Here is a 7,028-nt window from a genome sequence, read left to right as displayed (position 1 = left end):
AGACATTCACTTTGATTCTGGAAATGCAGCAGAATGTCTGCAGTTGCATAGGCCAGAAGCTAGAGAATACCTCCTTGCTCAGCTGGAGCACACAGTTTGGGCCAAGGCTAGCTCAACCATCCTGAGAGGAGGAAGGTGCAAATCATCCTGGGATGCCAGGCGACTGTGCATTAACTTGTATCTGGAGAGGATCTTGGATAGAAGTTCAATAAACCTATTTAACCAAAATCAGTTAAATCTGATTCTGCATCCATCCAGGTTTATCTTAAAACACTTTTGCACATTTTGGAACGGTTTATATGTACTGAACTTCTGTTGTGTTACAGGTTTGAACCTTGAACCAGTTTCCAATCACTTATAATGGTTTGTATGAAATTTCTGTCCCTAGTCTTGGCCGCTTTCTGTCAATGCATGTTAAGTTCCTCTATCTACTCAGAATCCAAAGTGGAAAGTCTCATTCCAAGAGCAGGGCTCATGTAATAATTCAGTTGTTAATTCACCTGCCACACTGTGGGAGATTTTGTAGCAAAACCCCCAGTTTTTCTTTTTTTATTTATTTTAAAATGCATTCCCTCCCCTTCCCCAACCATTTCTGACTTTTTCTCTCCCTCTCTATTCTCTATAGATAAGTATAAGTAAGCTAAGATGTAGGATAAGCTTTAACATTTTATTTTAGGTAGTTTTATTTTTCTCTCCCCTCTTTGCACATAAGTTCCCTGCTATTTTAATATTGATAGCCACTGTTTTATAAGTGATAATTATTATGTTTGTACTGCTTTTACATTGTGTGATTACTGTTTTAGGTCTATATATGTAAGTTAGCGTAAGTCATGTCAAGTTTATGTCAAGCCTCCATCTTGTGTCCCCATCCCCTGTGTTGCAACTGTATAATTCATGTACCCCTCCCATGTAAATTGGTTCTCAGTTGAATGAGAGTGATTGGGAATGATTGAAATACAATGGTTGCAGGCCTCTACTGAATGGCCTGTAACAACCAGGCCATCACCTTGCATTGATTCATCCAGGAACCACGGACCTCACCTAGGAACAGAGACAAGAACCCAGCATTTGAAAGACAAGAGACCCTGCAGAACCAGCAACTCTACCATTGTACCTCACCATTACAGATACCCGAAACTGCACATCCCTGCATGGAGCATACATGCTCAGTACACCAGGGGCTGGCCCTTGCCTGGGCATGCCTTCTGTCACTAGGGTCACACAAGGTTTGCCCCTATAAAAAGGGGTAGTGAAGACTGATTCTTTGGGACACCCTCTCCATCTGAACCAGCACCATGCCACACCATCTATCCACCCAGAGGCCCTGCTGGCGACCCCCCTCTGGACAATACCTACTGGACAAGGACGCTTTTCCAGCCTGGATAGGTAGCTATCCCAACCCCGCTCCCCCGCCCCCCTCATTCAACCAAGGGCTTGGACTCCGCATCTCTTCCCTACCTGGACTCCAACCCTTCCACTGAGTCTCTTTCTTCTGCTGCCATTGTGAGTCCGTGTGTGTGTGTGTACGTGTACCAATAACTTCATGGGGCTGTGTAGTGTGTTGTCTGTTTAATAAAACTGTTATTTGGACCCCTAAGTTGGGTTTTGCTTTACTATGATTTGGCCCTGCTCTAATCTCTGCTTCTTGCCTGTCTAACTTCTGTCTCATTTCTCCCTCTCCTGCTTCTGGCTCACTGCCACCTCCAACACCTGTTCTGAACTTCTCTCTGCCTCCAAACCCTCTGTTTCTTTGCCACTATCTTATCCCCACTGCCTTTTCCTTTTCCCCTGAGCAACCAGGTTTCTGCCTCAGTTTCTTTCCTGGCTGTCTCCTCCTTGCCACCACTTATCTGCCCACCCTCCCAATATCTCAGCTCTCTGTCTCAGTTTCCAGCCCCAGTCTACCTTAATTAAACCCAAACCTCAATTCCTCAGTCAGCTTCTCTGTAGCCCACTGGTTCTAATCCTGGTTCTGGCAACTTTCACTCCTTACACTTTAACTCTCTCTCTCTCTCTCACCTTAACCTTCCCCCAGGTACCCCAACCACACACATACACACTGTATCATCCAAGTTAGGAACTTACCTGTGTGTATGTGTAGGTGGGTTGTATGTGTGTGAACTGGTGAGTGTGTGTGTATGTATATATATGTGTCATTATGTGCATGATATACAAATTAGTCATATGGGTCTAACTTTTGGTGTGTATAGTGTATGTGCTTGAATTGGTAATAGGTATGCATGTGTCTAGGCTGGTTTGGATGTGTATGTGCCTGAGCTGGTAGTGTGTGTGTGTATGCACCTAATTGATTTGCGTGTTTGTATATGTTCAGTTGTGTCACACCCTCCTGTATAACAGCACAATATTGAGATGCTGAGAGTTGGCCTGACCCCACAGGGCAAAAATTTGAAGTATTAGACCATCGTCAGTCTGAAGGGATTCAAACTGGTATCTCCCACAAAAGATTGCCTTACACTTCAGACTACATAATAGTTTGTGGGGAGAACACTCAAGATTCTGGTTGAAGGTGGAACACTATTCAGCCAAGAATACAGCAATCATAAGACCAGGAGCAGAGCAAGTGTTAGAGAGCAAAATTCTATCGCTGCTTAAACTCCATCACTGTGATGGGCCAACCTCCATCACTGGGGTTTTCATAACAACTGAAACTGTAGCTGTGGCAAAACACACACCATGTCATGTATTGTTGGTGATTGCCAGCTGAATAAGTTAAGTGGTGAACTACAGGAGCTGCACATGGCCACTGAGGATGCTATCACATGGTTCGGTGATTATGCACATGCTGACTCATTGATGCTTAAATCATTCAGATGGTAGAAAAAAGACCTTGCTTCTGGTTTCTGCTCCTAGGACTGTTTATGCATATTTGATAGTTGTTGGATAAAAAAACACAAGTAATCCTTTTCCAGGAGCAATCATGACCCAGGGCTTCCCCCTCAGAGCTGAGTGCCAAACCAGTAGGCTACCGAGTTAAGATCCTTTTTGTTTGCTCCCCTTCCAGACCCATAATTCTTGCATTCTTGGTTACACAGTGGTCCAAGTTCAACTGAAGTAACAGTGAGTTTTCTATCTAGAAGAGTTATTTTATAGCTTGGTAGTTGGGACACTCCTCTGGGAAGTGGGAGTTGTAGGTTTTAGTTAGGTTTAGGGTATCCCCACCTCCTCAGCTGCTGCTTTAACTACTAGGTTATGAAGTCAGATTGAGTCCTACTGCTGCATTTGGATTTGTGGATGCCTTACTTCTTACTGCTGTCTTAGCTGCTGATGTGCATTGGAAAAGTTCTGAGGATGCTGATTGGCTCATGCCCCTTTTGTGGTCTCACACATAGTTTAAATGGCTTTGCCTCGTATTTGGATTGTGATGGACCTTAGATGGGAATGAATTGGGGTGTTTTCATACATGAGGGGAAGCCTAAGTTTAGACACAGGGGGATCTTTGCAGTCTAAAATGTCATCTCAGAATTAATGCAGGTACCTGATTGTGACAAGAACAGCCTCAGGCCCGGTGTTAGCACTGGCCTGCCCCTGTCTCTGGGCAAACTGCCCACCCTGCTCACCTGCCATGCCTTGTTGTTATCTAATTAAGAGATTAAATGGGCAGAAGGCTGTTCTCCAACTACCCCAGTAGTAATGGGGCAGTGTTTACATGCTTCAACCACCCATTACATATCCCATGCCTCGCAGATATTTCCTTCGGTGGTTTACACTGGGTCTTTCCTTACACAAAAAAACAAACAAATGCATACTGGGCCCCTAGCCCTCAATTCCCCTCACTTGGGCTCCTCTGGGGTTTTCTACCCCATGGGGCTCAGGTGGCTGCAGCCATGCCTGGCCCTAAACCCCTGGCCCTTATACCTTGTGAGGCTGCAGCCATGGCCGCAGCCATGCCTGGCCCCCTGTCAGGGTCTCTGCCAGGACACCCTTCCCCAGCAGGTTGCAGTTTCAGGTCATGCCCAGGACCAATGAGGCCTCCTTCTTCCCCATAGTTTCACCCTTACCTCTGGGATGTTCCTGGATCCAGAGCTCAGCAGGGAGTTGTTTCTTCCCTGCTGGCTGGTCTCAAACTGCTCTCTCCACCCCAGGGAGCTGAGCATTAAATGACTGCTCCGTCACACGCCATTGGAATGGGAGTATTCTGGATTCTGGGTATTCTGCTTTGCCTGGTTTAAGTGCTTAAATAGGACTTGAGATGATCTGTCCCCATAGCCTCATATTTGTCTCCAGAATATGCTCAAGAATCTATTCTATTATAATTCAAACCTATTTTTCTGGGGTTAATCTTTTTATATTTGTGCTCTGAAAAGATCCTCTTTTTTTTACAATTTATAACATACGTGAATTGTAAAAAATGTAATTGCAGCCACTCGCTCAAATACCTATAATTTGTTTTGATGATATTCAGAACATCTTTAACTGCCTTCCAAGAATGTTTATAGAGACACATTGATTTGGCAAAAGTGTTTGCAAAGAGAATGTAAAGTGTGCCACAGATTCTCTTGTGAATATGAATTTGTTCAAGTAGTCCTGAGGTAAATGTTTGTATAGTTGAAAACTCTTTGTCTCTTTGGAAGGGCTTTGGAAACATATGGTCATAAAACAGAAAAAATACTATCTCCTAACACAGAGCCTCTATTTTGCTCCAGAAAAGCCATTCCTCAGATAAGTAAACAATCTGTAGAAATATAGGTAGATAGTCTGCAAATAGGCAAGGGGTTTGGATTTGTATTGAAGAGGCTTGGGTTTTGCAATATAGTTTTTCGTGTGATGGGGAAGAGATTATCCAGAACCATGACACTGAATGGAGCAGATATCAGCATCTCCTCTCAGAGTGATTACTGAATGCCACATTGTACTAGGAGGAAAAATAACTTCTAAAAGTATCATAGAATCATAGAAAATTAAGGTTGGAAGAGGGACCTCAAGAGGTCATCTAGTCCAACCTCCTGCTCAAAGCAGGATCACCCCCAACAATATCATTCCAGCTAAGGCTTTAAACAGGTTTTAAACATCTCCAGGGATGGAGACTCCACAACTTCTCTGGGCAACCTGTTCCAGTGTTTTACTACCCTCCTAGTGGGAATTTTTTCCCTAATATCTAACCTAAACTTCCCTTGCTGCAACTATCTTAAGTGAAGAAAAGCAACAGTCAAATTCACCAGAGCTGATACTCTCTGGAAATAAGACAGCTGGATAAACTTTAAACAGCACTTTACCCAAATTCATAAGCAAGAGATACCATTAAAAATGAAGACATGCACAAGGGTGACCTATTCTAATCAGTGATCAGTTCTTTAGCACGGGATGTGTTTAAAAAAATGTCAGTTAACTCAGGCAAAGGAGGCAAACAATGAAATTGTTTTACAGAATTGTGAGGGCTACTGTACTTCACATAGAAATGAAGCATATGAGTGTTTTTTTCATCATAGGGTACAAAAGGAAGGTTAAACTATAGAAGAAATTGAGATGAATTTGAGGCTTAAGAGACAGTATTGCAAGTTTAGACTAACTGAGTCCCTGATAACAGCTTATATAATGACTGGAACCTAGAAAGAACAACTCAGACTGTAAGACACAAAGTGCCATAGCTCCATGAAGAAAAGTACCCATTACTGGGCAAAAGTGTGTGAAGCCCTTGGTCTCATTGGGTGCATGTTCATGAGTCTGGAGGCTGCTCCAATGTGCTGTAACTACAGCACGTGGCAATTAACGTGCTCCAGCCAGCCTCTACATCTCATGTATCAGTGTCCCCATGCTTCGAAATGGTGGCAGGGGCACTTGAACTAAAGCTCATTGAACGAGTTTTAGTTCAAGCATCCCTGCTGCCATTTTGAAGCACAGGGATACTGATCTAAGAGGCACTGTGCATGGGGATGGTGATACAAGAGATGCTGCAGCACTTTCAGAGCTGCTGTAATTAAAATACTGCCCCTCCCACCCCCAGAGTACATGTAAAAGTACCCATCTAGAAGTTGCATACAGTGAAAATTGGGGAGACTAAAACAGGTGAAGAAGAATTTGAAGACGCCTTCAACAGTTTCTACATTTTTGGCTCAATGAATCGCCTCATTTTTTTATAACATCTCAAGTGAACACTTACTAGGGAGGAGCAGTTACACTTTTTAAGGCATCCAAAGTGTACAGGTTTCAAAGCTTACTAAGTCTCACAGTTTTACCTGAGAATATTTGAGACAGAAATATCAGATGAGCCCCAGTACATGGCTTTGCACAGACAAATACAAATAATGTAAATGCTGGTAACTCAATGGAAAACAAGTTTAGATCATAGTGGACATGTCTACATGTGTAATTAATTTGCCTGAATTTTCTGCACAGAAAATTAAGATTTATTAAAGTGCTCCCCAGTGCATGTGCAACCCTGTCAGGAGAAAACTGAGCCCCAGAAGAGCAGCCCAGTCCAGGGCTGTTCCTGCCAGGATCTGTGCCCCAGCAGCAGCCAGGAGGAGCTCCAGACTCCTCTAGGTGCCAGTGCAGGCTGGCAGGGCATACAGGGGTTTAGCTCCAAGCTCTGAGGGCTGTGGGAAGTGGTCCTAGCTTGGCAGGCAGCTCCGTCCCAGCTGAGGGGAGATCAGGCTGGCCTTGGGGAGGGGCAGGAACTGTCCTGGCTGGGTGGGCAGAAGGGCTATGTGAAATTCACCAGGTGTTTCATTTTGAAGCTGTTTCAACGGATTCCAAGCTTTTAACAGCAAAATCAAAATGAAACGAAATATTTCAAAACAGCTTTGAAACAAAATGAGGGCACTCAACTCATTTAGAAAGTTTTGAAACTTTTCAAGTTTCAAAGCTGGGCTTGCTTGCAGCTAAACAAAAACTAAGGAGAGGGAGGGGGAAGAGTGGAGAAGTGCTTTGCTATTGACATGTGTAGCTGGCTAGTGACTGTGATCCTTCCCAGAGGTCCCTTCCAATCCCAGTGCTCTGAGGAAGGGATGGAAAAACAGCATAAAAAGCATTGTTTGAACTTGTGATCAGCTTACTGAGATGTGTCTTCC

Source organism: Crocodylus porosus, unplaced genomic scaffold (genome assembly GCF_001723895.1).
Source record: "Crocodylus porosus isolate Cpor-Errol unplaced genomic scaffold, CroPor_comp1, whole genome shotgun sequence".
Lineage (NCBI taxonomy): Eukaryota > Metazoa > Chordata > Crocodylia > Crocodylidae > Crocodylus > Crocodylus porosus.
Note: the sequence above shows the minus strand (reverse complement) of the source record.